The sequence below is a fragment of the Triturus cristatus genome, chromosome 2_1 (assembly GCF_964204655.1).
Source record: "Triturus cristatus chromosome 2_1, aTriCri1.1, whole genome shotgun sequence".
NCBI lineage: Eukaryota > Metazoa > Chordata > Amphibia > Caudata > Salamandridae > Triturus > Triturus cristatus.
This window is the reverse complement of record NC_140581.1, coordinates 318923837-318943866: the sequence shown is the minus strand read 5'-3', so window position 1 is coordinate 318943866 and position 20030 is coordinate 318923837.

The window sequence follows — 20030 nt, the reverse complement described above, 5'->3', positions numbered from 1 at the left end:
AGGTACGTACGGTTTGTCCAGCATGTCCTAGGTGTGTCTATAAATATATATTTTTTTAAAGTAATAAAAAACAGTGGCCGTCCCTGGGGATTGGGGTCAAAAAAATATAATTAGGAGACAGGCCCTGGGGGATGGGGTCATCAGGGCCAATAAATTAGAATAAGAAGGGGAAGCACACAGCCCCCCTTCTTAAAAAATTAAAATAAATAAAAGACTGGCATCGCGCCGGAGGCCACGCCCCCTCCTTGCAGCACTCTGCAAACGCGCCCCCTGGCGAGTTGTAAGTTGGGGAATTAATTCCTCTTCAATACTGAGGGTCCCTGAGGGCCAACTAGCCCAACAGGCATCTCCAGTATGCGCCAGGGAGCTGCGCGGCAGACAGGTGTTTTGAGGCCAAGCCCCTTTTTACACCTCTCTGCAATGCAGCTCTGTGGCGCTTACTGGAGGTACCTAGTGGTCTAGTTTGACCCTAGGGACCCTTAGGATTTAAGGGGACTTAATCTCTCAACTTAGAACAGCCACAGGGCGCGTTTACACAGTGGTGAAGGGAGGGGATGGGGCCTGAGGTGACGTGTGCAAACACGCACTATGGCACGTTTTAAATTGGGGATATAATTTCCCTTCAATACTGAGGGCCCCTGGGGGCTAACTAGCCCACCAAGTGCTTCCAGTAAGCGCCACTGAGCTGCATTGCAGAGAGGTAGTCCAGGCCGTGCCACTTTTTACACCTCTCTGCAACGCAGCTCTGTGGCACTTACTGGAGGTACCTAGTGGACTAGTTGGACCCTAGGGACCCTCAGGATTCAAATGAACTTAATCTCCCAACTAAAAACGGACACAGGGCGTGTTTACACAGTGGTGAAGGGAGGGGACGGGGCCTGAGTTAACGTGTGCAAAAACGCCCTGTGGCCTGTTTTAAGAGGTAGTTTTAATCCCCCTGCCCTATTATATACTAGGGGCTTACAGAGGAGGTCATGCTAATCACAGGGGGACCCCAACGCATAATGTTCCCTAGAGTATGTAGGTGTTTTCACTGTATTCTAAGTGTCTTTTAGCATAGCTCTGGCTCTAGGACTGGTTAGTCAGACTCAGTTACCACCAGTATCCGTCTGAAAAAGTTGAGGGTACAGGATGATTTTGCAACAAGGCTTCTTTCTGCTCTTCTTTTTGTTCTTTCTGCACGTTATCCTTCTTCCTGCACTTTTCTTCGTCTTTGAGGACTTCTGTTGCTTCTTTCTGCACTTCTTTTTTTTCTTTCTGTGCATTTTTTCTTATTTCTTCACATGTCCTATCTCTGTAGGCATAGTTAGAAATTAGCATTTAAAAAATCTTTGAAATTCACAGAAAAAACCATAGGTTTCAGGCACGTTATAGTTAGGAATTAGCATTTAAAAAACCTCAGAAATTCACTGAAAAAATCATAGGTTTCAGGGGTGTTATAGTTAGCTGGACTTTTCACTTGTACAAAACCATTGAAATTCCCCCGTTATAGTTAGTTCAGCTAACTATAACTCGCGCGCCCGCAATGCACTGCTGATGACGTCACATATTACATCACTCATGACATGGTCAGTGACATCACTCATGACATCACTGATGACATCTCAAATGACATCACTGATGACATTACTGATGACATCATCCTTGTGATAGAGTGGCAGACCTCCTCTCACCCTAATATAACCTTTGATACACACATTCGAAAATAGAGACTAAAATTTTCAAAACAATGGACATACCAATACCAGTTACAACAACCTCTTCAGTAATTCTAAGATCCACATACACATCCACTCATTCACCAACAGTCCTATACAGTCACTCATACATGTACTCACTCATCATATGTACTCATACACCTATACATCCTGTTACACAATGCCAGTCATCCATAGAGTTACTCACACACATAGTCACTCATGCTAATAAAGAATCAAACATACATGTACTTGCATATACAGTTATACACACACCACCACACTTACTTCTACGGAAACTTACACATACTTAGTCTTTTAAACAATCACTTATAGAAACACATACTTATTCATACAGGAACTCTTTCAATCTCTCACTCTCACATATACTCACTTATATACACCAATAGTCACATATACTAGTTTAAAACATATGTAGTTACTCATAAAGACACCATTGAGACAGTCATTCACTCACTAACACACCCTTACACACACTCATCCACCCATACAGTCCTGCACACATGCTGTCTTCAACACATACAAACAGTGAGTCACTCATTCATGCACCTATGCACTACGTAATACCCCCCACCGAACCATGCAGACACTCAGACTGATACTCAAAAAACCAACTAATTACCTATATAGACACCCATGTAGCTACTCACCAACCCATGCAGCCACTTATACACAAAGTGAGAGACTGATACAGATATTTACATATTTAAACATTACTCACTAAGCCATGTAGTCCCTATGATACACTTAATCAGTCAGTTACACAATCAATTTTTCAAAAACAAATCATCCATTTAGACACTTATATACCCATTTATTCTTCCATCGACCTTGAGATATACATATATAAAACATATTTAATTTTCAGAAAAACACACATTCACTGGATGATGTCATCAGTGATGTCATTTGAGATGTCATCAGTGATGTCATGAGTGATGTCAGTGACCATGTCATGAGTGATGTAATATGCGACGTCATCAGCAGTGCATTGCGGGCGCGCGAGTTATAGTTAGCTGAACTAACTATAACGGGGGAATTTCAATGGTTTTGTACAAGTGAAAAGTCCAGCTAACTATAACACCCCTGAAACCTATGTGTGTTTTGGACTTTCTTGATCACTTGATTAAGTCTCCACGAGTAACTACATGAACCAGCATGTAGCCTGCTATTAAACGGTGTGAGAGGAGGTACTAACCTGGTAAAAGGAGGAGGAGTTAAGAACTCAATGTCTTAATAAACTCCAGGTGAATCAATCATACCTGTGATTCCGGCACTGATGAAAGCCGTATCCCGGCTAGAAATGCGTCTGCCCCAGCGTTTCACGGATTTCTTTGCACGCTTCATTTGCTGTATTAAAATCATTTAAACCCCGGAGCTGTGTCCTGCCTACTTCGTATCAAGCAAGTAAGCACTTCGTGTGGATATATATATATATATAGGACGATCCAATATGCAAACAATTATCTCATATGTTAATATTTGTGAAGAAATGAAATAGTGTGTGCATATACCTCAGAGAATATTTCTGTGCACATGAGCCTACAATATCCATGCCTTCACTTAGCTATGCATTACAAGATGGCACCCAGATTTTGATGTCTTCGTTGTATGCATCTTCACCCATCACTGTCAATGACTTTGTATATAATCAGTAACGTATGTACATATGGCACCCCTGACGAAGGCCGAAGTAGCAAAAAGCATTAGGTGGACGCTGCAATGGAATTGATGACAGAGATTTATTGCGTATTACTCTGGTAATTTTAGATTGGCATTAGTAGGAAAGGGGCAGCTATTTTTTTGTGCAGAAGCAGACTCTTAGCACACACCCAGCTGCTTATCCTGTGGAATCATGCACAGTATTCACAACCGAGTGGGGTTTGAGGTTGCAGTCAGTAATGCAAATACATTCAGCATCACTAAGGCTGGTTACCCTTGCTGGAGTGTAGTCAGTCACCCAGGTTACAGATGTTGCTGGTCTCAAAAAGCAGTTTGGACATGTGCTTTTTTCAGAATCAGAAAAGTGGATTCAAAATGTGTCAGACTGTAAAAGTACTTATCACTTGCAAAAAAAGCAGTAGGAAGTGTGCTTTCCAATTGGCAAAGAAATTTCATTTTCTGCCTAATTTCAAACCATGACTCTGTGTGCACACAGGAATTGTTTTTAGATATTTAATTTGTGAAGGTGTTATTGTGGTTTTCACTTGTAGGAAAGGGGTACTTAGTATTTTAAGATTTGAAAAGATCATAAAAAATGTAGTAATATATTTAAATAAAATAAAGGATTTTTTTTTTAGTTTTTTTCAGGTATTGCTGAAGAGCAGTGAACAAAATTTAAGATGCCTACAAAATCCAGACTAAGGAAAAACCACCAAAAAAAACTATATTTGAAGACAACTGGAGGACCTAAGTTAGTTGGAGATGCTCATGTTGGGAAAAAGAGAAAGTCTTCTGGTAAGCAGACAAAAGATTTTTTAAAGAACATCTTCAAAAAAAGGAAAAATGTACAAAATGTCTGTACTGGAAAGAATGTTTTAAATAGAAAAGAACAGGAAAAAATTGAGCATTTAGTTAATGCAAATATACCTTCAGAAACAATAAAGATTAACTTAAACAGAAAAACAGCGTTTAAAGAGATACGTAGAAAAATGTTTCAGAAAAGAGTTATGTCCAATTTGATAAAGGATGTGAAGAAATATAAGCAAAAGGCTAAATTTTATAAGAGAAAAAAAGAAATTGAAGCCATTGCAGCTAAGGCATTAGAATTAAAAAGGAAACTATTCATTTTAATTTTGAATAGGATGCGTACATTAGATAAAATGGTTAATGTAATGAAATCACAAAGCAAAAGGAAAAGAGTAGTGAAAAGAACAAACTTTTGTAAAGTGTTTTTAGGAGAATGGATGCATAGTTCAAGTAGTGAACCTTTTTTTAATGAAGAGATTTATTTTCAAAGTCATAGTTTGCTGCATGCAGTTGACACCAGAGGTCGTGCTTATGAAGTGAAAAATGGTTGTATAATGGAGAAGGAGAAAATGGTTCCAAGAGATGAGGTACAAGTGATGGCGGATGAGGCTATGGGGAGACGTCCTAAAGCCCCAGTGTACACTTGGAATTGTAGTAGTATTTGCACTGTGCGTCAGGAATCTATTGATAAATTTCGTGAGTTTCTAAGAGAATATAGTAAAAAAAAGTGTAAAACAGAAGATTAAGGTGCTTCAAAGTCTAGATCCATGCAGAGTGAGAGAGAATGGTTTGCAGGGTCATTCTCTGGCTTGTCTATCTAGAAAAGTGTGTAAAAGTGTTTTTCATCATTTTAGGATGCTGGCTGTTCATCATACTGAAATGAGAAAGTTTGTGAGACGGTTGTATTTTGCTAAAAGTCCAGCAATAAAGTTAGATGAATTGAATAGGGCTCTGTTCCGTGGATCGGTATCAGATGTAGAGAAGGTTACTGATGAAATTCAGTTTTGTTACTTTGGTCCTGAAAAAGACAGTGCAGAAAAGGACACAGTAAATGAGGAAGAAGTGGAAGAGAATGTAGAACCCTCTGTAAGTAAGACATTTAATGATCACATAACAAAATTTGCAATAATCTCTAATGAAAGACCAAATATTACTTGTATTTGTTGCCGCAGAACTCATTATAGAAAACAAACTAGGAATGTTGATCTCTACAGAAAAAGTGAAAATGAAGATAATTATAAGTGGAAGGATTTTGCCACATATATATTTCTTGAAAATTGTTTTGAATTGGGTGAAGATCAGCGTATTTGTAAATACTGTTACAACAAGTTAGAGGAAAATAGAATGCCGACCAGAGCTGTACATAATAATTTAGAATTGGATGTTATTCCTGCCGAACTTTCTGAATTAAATACATATGAGTCTATACTTATTCAATGTGTTCATCCGTTCCAGACCATAGTACGTATGGAGCCCAAAACTGGTAAATTACCTCCTTCAGATTTACTGAGAGGTTTAAAAGGAAGAGTGGTGTATTTGCCCTTGGATTTGAAAAAAAATATGGAAACTATTGATGCAGATACTTTGGAAACTGAACCATTAGTCATTCTGGTTAATGGTGTACCTACAAAGAACAAGAAAATTTGGCAGGAGCTGGTGGATGTACGGAAAGTACAAAGAGCAAATTTGTATTTGAAAAGGAATAGCAAATGGTATGAATCAATTTATATAGAAGAAGAAGAGGAAGATTTACAAGAAGACACAGAAACACCAACTGGACAAATTGAAAAAGTGGACAAGTCAAAGGAAGAAGAAATTTATGAACATTTTAGCATACATCCTCTTCATTCAAAAGAAGTTATGGGAGACAATATTGATCTGTTTCAGATGAAGAAAGCAAAAGGAACTCCCGTGAGTGTATGGGAGGAGAGCTTGGAAGCTCGATGTTTTCCCCAGCTGTTTCCTACAGGAAAAGGAGGACGATACGATGAACGTCCAGAACAGATTCCAGCTTCTGAGTATCGAACTACAAGACTATATGCAGAAGATCCCAGATTTCGACAAAGTATTCCTTATTTGTTCCATCTTTTATTTGAAAGCGACTTGTCTGCATTATCATATGCAGTAAATCACATTTTAAAAAGTGGAGTACATTTACAAAATGTGTCTGCTAAGGATTTTATGGAGAAAGTGCAGCACCGAGATGATCATTTGGAAACACAACTGATCAATCTGATGGCTTGTCAGCGTGGGACAAATGAATATTGGTACCGACGCCATGGTGAATTAAAATGCATGTTACGGAATTTAGGAACACCAACATGGTTCCTTACCCTAAGCTGTGCTGAGTACGCTTGGGATGATTTACTGGATTTTCTACGAGATGCAAATTCAAACATTAAAAACATCGAATAGAAGACAGCAGGGGAACTGTGCTCATTGGATCCGGTTAATGTTTGCAGATATTTCAATCATAGATTTGAGGCTATGATGTCCTTCATCTGTAATAAAAAAAATCCACCTCTTGGAGAAGTAGTGGATTTCTTTTGGAGAAAAGAGTACCAGGCAAGAGGTGCTCCTCATATTCATATGCTGTTGTGGATCAAGGATGCCCCAAAGTTTGGAACAGATACTGATGAAGCAGTGTTATCTTTCATTGAAGAATATGCAACATGTGCTATACCAAAAAGCACAGAAGAGAAAAAGTTAAAGGAGCAAGTTTTACGTTTCCAAAGTCATCGGTGTGGAAAATACTGTCGACGGAAATACAAGAGCAAAGATAAATACTACACTAAATGTCGATTTGGATTTCCTAGACCTGTTCTTTCAAATGGAAGAGTAAACAGTTTTATGTCATCTGTGAGACATACTATTACAAGAAAATCACCTAAGAAGAATCAAAAAATATAAATGACTACAACCCAGTCATTTTATCCATGTGGAATGCTAACATGGATATACAGTATGTAGCTGACAATTCCATTGCTGTTGCTCGATATGTAACGTCTTACATTACTAAATCAGAAAAAACTGAATTGAAAGAAATGTGGGAAGAGATTTCTCACGAGAAGACTGTCAGTAAGAAGCTGTACAGTTTCAGTTTAAAGATGTTATCGCATCGAGAAAGTGGATCCTACGAATGTTCAGATAGGTTATCTTCTGCAAGTCTCTACTCGAAATCAAGAAGAATAATTTGGGCAAGTTTAGGCCTTGCAGCAATGAGAAATCGGGTACTGAAATCTGTTGGAGAAATTGAATATTTGGCCGAGAATGACCCAGAAAGTACAGATATTTTGAAATCAAACATGTTGGACACATATTATCCCAAGAGAAGTCATCATCTGGAGAACATGTGTCTCTATGAAGTGCTGCAGAACTACATTTATTCACGGAAAGCCGCAGAAGACATCAACAATGGAAAATATAAAGTCATTGGTGAGGAAGGATGTTTGGTGAAGCAAACAAAAGGAAGTTTGATAAATCACAGGAAGCTGAGTTGCGACACTACTGACAAAAAGGAATTTTACTACTTGGCTCTTTTACAGCTGTTTAAACCATGGCGTACAGAGGATGAACTACTGGGAGAATTTCAAAGCTATGAAGATTCATTTAATGCTTGCAAAGACAGCATAAAATGCAGTACATTCACAACTTATGTGCAAATGTTAAATGAAGAAATTGAACAGGAAACTACAATTGCAGCTGAAGTAGCTAGAGACAGTTCTCAAGACAGCCAAAGTTCAGGAACACTCAGTCAAGATCCCCTAGGACAACCAATCGTTGAAAATGAAGCTGCTATAGCCATGAATGAAGTGGAAACGGCTATGAATCAGGCTCAAGAAGAATTTATAGACTTACCAAATTTGGAAAGACAACTGAATGAAGAGCAGCAACAAATTTATGAAGAGATCAGAAACAAAATTGATCACGGATTACTACATGAAAAAAAAGAGTGCTCATGCACATCATTTCATCCAATCAGGATGTATGTAAGCGGACAAGCTGGCACTGGAAAAAGTTTCTTAATAAAAGTCATCAGAAGCTACCTACAGCAAAAAACGGATTAAACTTTGTGTTGTGTGGTTACTGCTCCAACTGGGTTAGCAGCATATAACATAAAAGGAATCACCTTACATCGTTTGCTAATGTTACCAGTGGAGCATGAGAACAAAATACAATACCACAAGCTAACTGGAGAAGCATGCTTGGAAGTTTCAAGAGTATTGAAGAAGATGCAAGTTCTCATTATTGATGAGGTGAGCATGGTATCAAACTTAATGCTTGCCTTTGTGCATTTAAGAATGCAGCAAATTCTAAGGACAGACTATGACGTGTTATTTGGTGGAAAACATGTCATAGTTTTTGGGGATCTTCTACAGCTTACTCCAGTTAAAGGACAACCAGTGTTTAATACTGTGACACATGAAGACACAAAGAAGTCATTGGGAAGCATTGGTAATGCAAATATTTGGTCCTTCTTTGAGTACAAGGAACTTACTACTAATATGAGGCAAGCAAACGATGAAGAATATGGAAGTATTCTGAAAGATATCAGAATTGGACTACTGACTGAAGCTGGCACAAAAGCATTAAAGAGTCGGTTGCTACATAATTTATTTCCAAAGGAAGAAATAGTTGCAGAGAAGATATACAAGAACATTGCAGAAAAGAAAAGTGTCATCTGCTTAATGCCAACTCTACGTGAATGCTCAATATTCAATGAGGAGCTTTTGAAATTGGAAAAGGAAGATATCAGGAAAATGGAAGCAGTGGACAAAATTCAAGATGGAAGAATTACTATCACATTAACAGGCAAACTGAAAAATAAATTGGATTCACTAGAGAAGAACATTTCCAAAACTGCTGGATTAGAAAAAAATCTATATGTTTGCATGAACTGTAGAGTATTTTTAAGGAGAAATTTGGATGTTGAAAAAGGTTTAGTTAATGGAGCTATGGGAAGAGTTGTGGGTTTTATTAATTATCAGAAAAAAGATGGAATTGAATGTTTAAAAATAAAATTTGATCAGATAGAAGAAGTTATAGACATTTGTCGTTGTACAGTTCGTTTTATGCTTGTGAAAGACTTATATGTACAAAGGAAACAGTTTCCGTTTTCTCTAGCATATGCTGTAACTATTCACAAGTCTCAAGGATTGACTGTAGATTGTGCATTTGTAAACATTGGTTCAACTGTGTTCAAAGAAGGTATGGCTTATGTAGCTTTGTCATGAGTGAAAACATTATCTGGTTTATTCATGATAGACTTTGATGACTCAAAAGTTAGTGCTGATACAAATTGTGTAAAGGAGTATAATAGATTAAGAAGAACCTATGCTCCTCATTTAGGTCAGTATCCTGTGTTAGAGAAACGTGTAGTTTCTCGTAAAAGGAGAATTGAGAATATCTGTAATGAGGATGTAGAGAGGAGGAAAAAAAAGAGGAGTGATGTAATTGCAAGCAAAAAGAAAAAGGAAAATGAAGAAGAGGTTGTAGGATGTCATTTTGAAAATAGCTCTGGTGTCAACTGCTACGCTAATGTAGTGCTGAATGTTGCATTTTATCTGGAAAGTTTGCAAGAGCAGATAATAGTAAATCCGGGAAAAAGATTCTGTTCTGAGTTGAGTCTCCTTTTTCAAAAGCTGAGTAATGATAAAACTCAAATAGAAAGTGCTACTGAAATTAGAAAACTTTTAGATGTATGTTCAGGATGAACACAGTTTTCTCAAAATGTACAGAAAGACGCACAGGAATTCTTGATGTATTTTCTTCAGGTACTGGAAGAAGAAGGGGTTCCCATTGAAAATATGTTTGGTGTCTCTTATAAATGGGAACATAGTTGTGAAAACTGTTACAATACATGTGGCTCTAATGTTGATTCTGAAAGGTTTATTTATTTAACATTGCCAGACAGTAAAACAGTCACTTTTGCTAAATTAATTAAAGATGCTAATCATAGCATGGAATGCGGTGAGTGTAAATCTGAAATGTTTTCAACGTTAATTTTAAAGGAATTCGGACAGTATGTAATTTTAATGATGCAACGATGTAAAGCTGATGGTTCAAAATTAGATACTTTAATAAAGAAGTTTACAGGACAGCAATTATCAATTTCAGGAAAAACTTTTGTAACAGTTGCAATAATTTTCCATGAAGGACCTACTGTTACTTCTGGACATTACACAGTTTATCTTAAATGTGAAAAAGGCTGGACACTGTGTAATGATTCCCAATTGATTTTCAAGCAACGTTTGCCTTTTGATTTAGCAAATTCCTATCTAATCTTCCTGAAACCAAAATTTTAGAGAGACTTGGCAAGATCTGTACAAAACAATTTTACCATTTTATTGGATTACCATTGGAATTTTCAAAAAAAAAGATTTTTCAAATTATCATTTGGCCTAATGGAAAGGTAACCAATTGTAATGTGAACTTTTTTAATTTTTAATGAAACTTTCGAAAACCAAAAATTTAGAGAAAATCGGTAACATCTGCACAATTTAAATTTTGGAATGTTATTGGATTACCATTGGAAATTTCTTCAAAAAGATTTTTAAAATTACTATTTGGCATTAAGGAAAGGTAAACAATTGTATTGTGGACTAATTTAATTATTAATTAATCTTTCGGAAACCAAAATGTTATAGAGAATCGGTAAGATCTGTACAATTTAAATTTTGGAATTTTATTGGATTACCATTGAAAATGTAATCAAAAAAGAATTTTAAAATTACTATTTGGCCTAAAGGAAATGGAACCAGATGTATTGTAGAGTTATTTGAGATATAATATTTTTGTGATTATGCTTCTGAAACAAAATTGTCAGACGGTATTTTAAAGAAATAATTATTGTTATTAGATGATATTTTTATAGAATATTATGCATTTCTATAAAGTTATGTTTAAGTAAAAAGAGATTCTGGGCTTTTTTAAAACAATCTTTGAGATTGTTATTTTTTTTTTGCCCGCTGTTAAGTGATGAATGCAATTGCTTTCACAATTTATAGTGAAATGCAATATATTCTGAAAACAGCAAAAAAAAGGCAAACAATTTTTTGGGGAAAATATGTAAATACGTGTACTGTGTTATATAATAATTTATTAAATATTAATACTTTTTTCTTTTTTTTCAGATTGTGAAAGAAAATTTTCGAAAAAACCAACCATTTTTTTAAGTAATTTCAATTACATTTTAATTAAAAATTAAATTGTTGGGTGGGTCAGGTAAGTCAGAAATTAGATGGTCCCTTTCTTCCACTTTATCTCAAACAGATTTTTAGTATTTAGTTATTAATTCCTCAAGGATCTTGAGATGTGGTAATTGATTTTTAGTGTTTTTAAAAAAAAAATAAAAAAAAATACGCTTACCGTACGCGTACGGTAAAAAAAAAAAAAAAGTTTTAAAGAAAAAATAAAAAAAAGTTGAGAGGTAAGGTTGGCTCTTAAAAGAGCCGTTGTGTTCATGCAGGGACAGAGGAAAGGAAGAATGGGAACATTAGCTGGTAGGACAAATGTGCTGGTCTATTTTGTTGTTAATGAGGGGAAGACTGGTCTCCCTATGAACAATTAGACCATGGCAAAATGAACACCGCATAGTAACCCTCGCAAACCGATGGTTCGTTTCCACAGGATCAGAAAAAGGTGAATCTGCCCCCACAGATGAAAGGCTCTGCTGAGTTTCCGAAGAAGAACTCGGCTGAGCTGCTGTGGATGTGCTTGGTTGACTTACTGAAGTGTTGCCTCTAGTATGTCTAGCATGTGTCCTAGGGTGTACATCGTGAAGGTGTCTCAACATAGTGTGATTCCCGAAGGAATACTTCTTGTTGGGATTACCTCGCGAATGTACACGCTGGCACAGCTTGCAAGTCACCAAGGCAGCATTGACTTTTTTCTCACCCTCAGGAAAACTAAAATACTCCCATATAAAAGAGCTCTTCTGTTTCCTTCTTCTCTGCCTGATGGTGGTGCTGCTAGCCTCACTCTCAGTAGAAGACTGCTGGTCTGCCATCGTATCACAAAGACAAGTCAGCTCCTTCTCCTAAGGGATCACAAGCAGAAATGAGGGGAATGGGTGTGGTGTAGGAGAGTTCTAGAATTGAAAGTAGTTTCAACCAATCAAAAGTTGTGTTTCATGATCACATGACCCACCGTGCGCGTACGTTACGCTTACGTTACGCTTACGTTACGCTTACGGTGCGCTTACGGTGCGCTTACGGTATAAGTACGCATGCTCGTAAAAAAGACACGCGCTCGTGCGCATGCGCATAACAGTCACTCCCCAACACTTCCGCGTAACGTGCGCGTGTAGCGTACACGCTTACGCGCCCCATACGCAGTACGCATGGCTACGCAAATTGCGTAACTATACGCAAAAAGAGTAGATAAATTACGAACATTACGTAAACCGTACGCTTACCGTACGCTTACCGTACGCGCACTTAAAAAAAAAAAAAAGAGAAAAAAAGATTTTATATGTTATACTAATATACCTTACCAGTTTGGTAAAAAAAAAAAGAGAAAAATTGATATATTGCAGATTTGTTTTATAAAAAAACATAGTGTTTTAAGAGAATAAAAAGTTTAAAAAAAAAAAACTTCCTTTTTTTAAAAAAAAAACACATTTAATATAAGAATTTATAATAAAAAAATCATAAAAAATCAATAAAAGAACCATGGGAATCACATATGTTATAGGTAAGAATTAGCATTTAAAAAACCATACAAATTCACAGAAAAAACCATGGATTTCACACACGTTATAGTTAGAAATTAGCATTTAAAAAACCTTGCAAATTCACTGAAAAAACCATAGGTTTCACACATGTTATAGTTAGGAATTAGCATTTAAAAAACCTTGCAAATTCACTGAAAAAACCATAGGTTTCACACACGTTATAGTTAGGATTTAGCATTTAAAAAACCTTGCAAATTCAGTGAAAAAACCATAGGTTTCACACACGTTATAGTTAGCGGACATTTCACTCATAAAAAACCATTGAAATTCCCCCGTTATAGTTAGTTCAGCTAACTATAACTCGCGCACCCGCAATCCACTGCTGATGACGTAACATATTACATCACTCATGACATGGTCAGTGACATCACTCATGACATCACTGATGACATCTCAAATGACATCACTGATAACATCATCATTGTGACAGAGTGGTAGACCTCCTCTCACCCTAATATAACCTTTTGATACAAACATTCAAAAATAGAGACTGAAATTTTCAAAAAAAGGACATACCAATACCAATTACAACAACCTCTTCAATAATTATAAGATCCACATACACATCCACTCATTCACCAACAGTCCTGTACAGTCACTCATACGTGTACTCACTCATCATATGTACTCATACACCTATACATCCTGTTACACAATGCCTCTCATCCATAGAGTTACTCACACACATAGTCACTCATGCTAATAAAGAATCAAACATACATTAACTTGCATATACAGTTATACACACACCACCACAATTACTTCTACGGAAACTTACACATACTTACTCTTTTAAATAATCACTTATAAAAACACATACTTATTCATACAGGAACTATTTCAATCTCTCACTCTCCCACATATACACACTTATATACACCAATAGTCAAATATACTTCTTTAAAACATATTTAGAAACTCATAAAGACACAATTGAGACAGTCATTCACTCACTAACACACCCATACACACACTCATTCACCCATACAGACATGCACACATGCTGTCTTCAAAACATACAACCAGAGAGTCAATCATTCATGCACCTATGCACTACGTAATACCCCCCACCAAACCATGCAGACACTCACACTGATACTCAAAAAACAACCTAATATCCTATATAAACACCCATGTAGCTACTCACCAACCCATGCAGACACTTATACACAAAGTGAGAGACTGATACAGATAATTACATATTTAAACATTACTCAGTAAGCCATGTATTCACTAAGATACACTTAATCAGTCAGTTACACAATCAATTTTTCAAAAACAAATCATCCTTTTAGACACTTATATACCTATTTATTCTTCCATCGACCTTGAGATATACATATATAAAACATATTTAATTTTTATAAAAACACACATTCACTGGATGATGTCATCAGTGATGTCATTTGAGATGTCATCAGTGATGTCATGAGTGATTTCACTGACCATGTCATGAGTGATGTAATATGTTACGTCATCAGCAGTGGATTGCGGGTGCGCGAGTTATAGTTAGCTTAACTAACTATAACGGGGGAATTTCAATGGTTTTTTATGAGTGAAATGTCCGCTAACTATAACGTGTGTGAAACCTATGGTTTTTTCACTGAATTTGCAAGGTTTTTTAACTGCTAAATCCTAACTATAACGTGTGTAAAACCTATGGTTTTTTCAGTGAATATATATATATATAGGACGATCCAATATGCAAACAATTATCTCATATGTTAATATCTGTGAAGAAATGAAATAGTGTGTGCATATACCTCAGAGAATATTTCTGTGCACATGAGCCTACAATATCCATGCCTTCACTTAGCTATGCATTACAAGATGGCACCCAGATTTTGATGTCTTCGTTGTATGCATCTTCACCCGTCACTGTCAATGACTTTGTATATAATCAGTAACGTATGTACATATGGCACCCCTGACGAAGGCCGAAGTAGCAAAAAGCATTAGGTGGACGTTGCAATGCTTGTTTTTATACAGTAAACTATCACTGCATTTGGAACTCAGGAGTGCATGTTATTACTTCCAACTACGTGGTTGGCTTTTGGATATTTATTGATAAGTACTTCATGCCCAGCCAAGCAACAACATTGCAAGGGATGCTGTGGGGATTTTGCTCACTGATGTATACATATTTAAAGAATCTTTTTTGTCTTCTTAGTAACTTAATGAATTTCTTCTTAATAACTTTTGTGCCATTAGATGAAACAGTTAAAGAGCACAAAACATTTCAGAGAAAGACCACTTGAAGGGGGATTGGCACATCTCAGGAACGAGACGGGACTGGCAAGAGAATCATAAAGAGTAGGGCTGAGACCTGAGGTAACATTTTGATACACATATCACTCTAGCTTAATTCCAGGTGTGGACCCTTTAGTCACTCCCCAGGCCTGTGTTGTGAGGCTATCAGATTTGGAGTTGCTCCTAATGTGACAGACTGCTTTCTGGAGAAAGGGCAGGGCAGAGGAGAGGGCACTTCAATGGAAGCAGACCCCCAACATGAAACTCAGACTCTAGATCACACTTGGGGCCTATTAGGATGGCAGGCGGATCGCCCCCGCCAGGCCAGCAGTAGTGACTGCCATCCCGGTGGGGGGCGATCCACCCACCCTCCTTCCATGATTGACCCCTGCCACATTAGGGTGGCTGGGGGGTCCGCAGCGGTTGGGAAGACTGACCACCGCTTTTCCACTGATCGACTTGTCGACCGGGCGGAAAACTGCCACAATATGGTGGCGGTGTCTTAGCAGCCTTTCCATGGCGGCACCGCGGCATGCGGTTTTCGCTGTTGTGGGCCCGTAGCGGGCCCTCAGGATGTTGGGGGAGTGGGGGTAAACATGGGGGGTACCTACGGTACCCGCATTTGCATGCACAAGGTGGCAGGCACTGCGCGGTGCCTGTCACGTTGTGCATGCAAATGCACGACATGCATTTTTTGCATTGCGGCGGGTGCTGCTTACAGCACCACCCGCCGCAATGTAAAAAATGCATGATTCACCCACCAGTGTGGCAGGCGCATCCTAATTTGAATAGCGGGACCGCCGCACCTATGGCAGGCGGTCCCTTTTGCCGTTGCGGTAAGTCCACCCACCATCGTACTAGAACCCTTGGTGTCTGGAAATAGACTATAATAAGGGGAGCTCAATGCCCCTAAGCACCCAGTAGAGCTGTGCAAAAAGAAGAAGCACTGCAAAATTCCTCGCTGGTGACCAGGACTGGGAGCCAAGTCCTTCCAGTCGCCCAGCTGAGGGAGGGCACATCACCCAGAGAATCCCAGATCACCTGTCCCTGGAGCCCCAGTGCCTGTCTGCTTGCTAAGATCAGTGTGCCCTGTGAGGAAGAAGAGCGTGATGGAGGGAGCAAGGTCCAGTGATATATTCCGACAACTGGATCCCAGTAGCAAGGTGTGAGGAGACTTCGGCAGCACTGATCGGGTCGTTGTCCATATGCATGTTAATGTCGGTGACTTGTGCATGCTGGAGAAGGTCTATCGTGAAGTGATTGGGTTGTTGCCTGTGTACAGGTTTGAAATTGTCAATCATGTATGCCAGGTGGGTCCACCGTGTAGTGCCGATTGAGCTGTAGCCCTTGTGCGAGGTGAAGTCGGCAAACCGGTATGCTAGGTGCGGCCCCTGTGAAGATTACTGCCTGTGGAGGAATGGGTTCAAGGCGTAGCCAAATGACAGGCCTCTAGTCAACCCCACTGCACATGTTTAAAAGGTCAAGTGAAGTGGGGTGTGCCGTAATAAAAGATGGTTGTTGTGTAAATATTAACTCAAACAATTAAATGGAAGGTATAGTTACCTATGTTCATCATGCCATAATATATATTTAAATTAACCCTGAAATTCCTGAAAAACACAGTTAAAGTGCAATTATGGTTTTGGAACCTAAAAAAAACATTGAATGAAAAAATTATGATTTTTTAAATTAACAATAATGCAAGGCCCCATCCAAACCGTAACTCGGCCATCAAATGTGCTCCTTATGACCTTTTAATATAATATTTGTACCTATAAAGAATAGAAATGTACAACCTATCATTGTTAAATAGCTGCTTCTCTCCAATTAAATGGCACTGTATCCACAGTGATGTTATTCATACTGTCAATGCTCAGGTGATATGTAGTGTCACCAGTGATGTGTCAAGCTTGGGGGAATGGTTTAATGAGTCCTAGTATTTACTCTAAAGGCTGCTTAACTTGCAGTCTCCACAATCACCTGACTAAGCACGAAGTGGTGGATTAAAAGGGAAAACTGAAGAAAATTAAAGAAAAGGGGGTAATAGTACAATCGAGAAGGTTTGCGAGGTTATGGTTCTGAATAGCTAGGAAAAGAAATAGAAATTCATTAGTCAGCAACCAATAATGACCAGGCAAGTTGTAAGTGAAACCCCACTCATTTTTCCAGTGATATAGAGCTCTCAAAGACGTCAAGTAAAAATAGAAGAAGGTAACCAGGACAATACTGAAATCCAGATGAAAGAGAGGATAATCAGCCCTGAGACAAATCAAAGGAAAGCATGAGAAAACAAGAAAAGGGCTGTCAGAGAAAGCCAAGTGCAAACTGTGTGGCTAAGGAGAAAACCCACCAAACCACAAATGTTGCCAGGCAAAAAAGACAAAGATTCCTAGCCTTAAGTACCAACATTCCTATGAAGGAATACCCCTGGATAGGAAGTACCTCATGTTTTCCTAAACTTCCCATTATTCTTATACCACTGAAGAGAAGAGGCGGAGAACTCGTTAGGTGGGCTTATTTCAGTTCCAAATACACCCCCGACCGGAAGCGTCTAGCAGCTGTGAATCCTGAACCAACGAGTAACGTTGCTAGGATACACACAGCTGCTGTTCTGTCCTGAGCGTGAAACGCACGTCAAATTAATATAATATACAACAATATCACAAGAACATCTGTGATGCAAAGAGAGTGTGGTCTCGCGATACAACAAGACCACCACTCTTAAATACATACTACAACATTTTCAACCTAAACAATAGAAAGGAGAACTGCAACAAAGAGAATGTGAGAATCATATAAATAAAGGAGAAAAACAGGAGAAAGAATGTATACCCAGACTCATATTGTAAATGAAGCAAAACAACTATGGGAATTTATCCTAATACATAATCTTTGAACTTGCAAGGCATGCATCTCTGATGCAAAACCAACATCTCAGACATATCTCCAGTATAATGTGTTCGAGGAGTTTGTTGCTCCACAATGGATGTAAGTGTCACAGGAATCATCTCTGACTCTGAATGCACCTTTTTCCTCTGAAGCCAGTCAAACCAATCACAATGGTCACCACTACCACCACTATGTTTGTTTATTATGTCCACTTGGGAACTAGTAATCTTGACCAGAGACCATTTGTTCCACCATTCTTTGCTCACCTGTAGCACAGTCACTGGCAAAGAAAATCAGTACCTGCCCTTTGCTACTATTCTTGGGTTTTTAACGAGCAGCCAGTCTACTTTCTGCAAAGGTAAATCTTCAAAGTGCTTCCCTGCATCAAAACGTACTTTCATATCTGCTTGTTTCTTCTGTACCCAGGATTTAAGTGTGTCCAAAGAATCCACATTCTGATTACCTTTCCCACTAAACCAGTTAGTAAATAAACAAGTATGTGTTTTTCTACATCTGAGAAAGGCAAAATGCGCTGTACCTGTTGTGGGCTGAGGAGTTATATTGTAAGACCAAACTTTATTGCGTATGAAGTCTAAAGAATCTTGTCCAGATGAGATTGCAGTTTGCATACCCTCCTTCACTATTCTCTTCCCCTCTACACCAGGCCATTGGAAGTGGGGGAATACAATGCCACCTTCAAATGACAGATATCATGCTGTTGAAGAAATGGACACATACGCTGTGAAACAAAGTGTGTCCCATTATCGGTGACGATGACTTTGGGTGAACCCTCCACTACAAATACATTTTGCAGAAACGTAATAACATTGTCAGTAGTCGCCCCATCACAAAAGCAATAGTACATCCATTTGGTATAATAATCCACTAGCAGAATCAAATACTTATTACTAGATGACAATATTTCATAGCAACCAGAAAAGTCCAGACCCACTTTGTCCCATGGATTCTGGGGAAATGGGACTGGATGAAGTGGTGTAACCAATGTTCTCCAATGCTTGTCCTACAATAAACATTGTCACACTTTTCAATCATAGCTCTATCTTGAGATTCCAGGGAAGGCCACCAATAATACTGTTTTAAGCATTGACAAGTGTTTGTGACATCTAAATGTTCCTGAAAGGCTGTCTGAATGAATGTTCTGCGTAGGCTCTACTGGGGAACAAAGAGATTGTGATGCATGACCATGTCTTGAACCTCAGACAATTCATCAGCCACATTTTAAAAATTCCTCACCTCTACAGAAAGAGTTCTGTGTTCAGGTCAACTACCGGCAATAAATTCCTTGAGCTGAGAGAGCCACATCCTTAGCATCAGCATTACTCCATTCTCCTTCTGTTATAGGTGCACATTCTAACAGAGCATCAACAGCTGCTACTGCACACTCAACATCTTCAGTCTGATCCTGCTTTTCATCCAGCACCATCCTAAACAATCAGTCCTAAAGTTTTTACCTCCAGGTATGTGCTTGATGATGAATTGATACTCCTCGAGTTTAGATAACAGGCAAACTAATCTGGAAGAGGCTTTGTTCTCCCCACTGCTACAGAGCATGTGCATGAGTGGCTTGTGATCAGTATATAATTTGAACTCTCGTCCCCAAAGATATAACTGCAATTTCTGAATGGCCCACACACATTGGAGAGCTTCACGCTCAATGGTGCTGTAACGTGTTTCTGATAGTTTTAGGGTCTTGGAGGCAAAAGCAACTGTGTGTTTTTTACCTGCAGCCCACTGCCCGAAAACCGCTCTAAGACCAGTAAAGTTGGCATCAACAGTCACAAAACATTTGTGACCATCCTGAAATGAACGAAAGGCGGAGAGTCTTTAATGAGTTTCTTGACTTGTTAAAAAACAACAAGGATGTGGTCAGTCAACACAAACTTGACACTTTTCATTAGAACAGCTTGCAGATGTTGTACAATTTGTGCATAACCCTGGACAAAATGGGC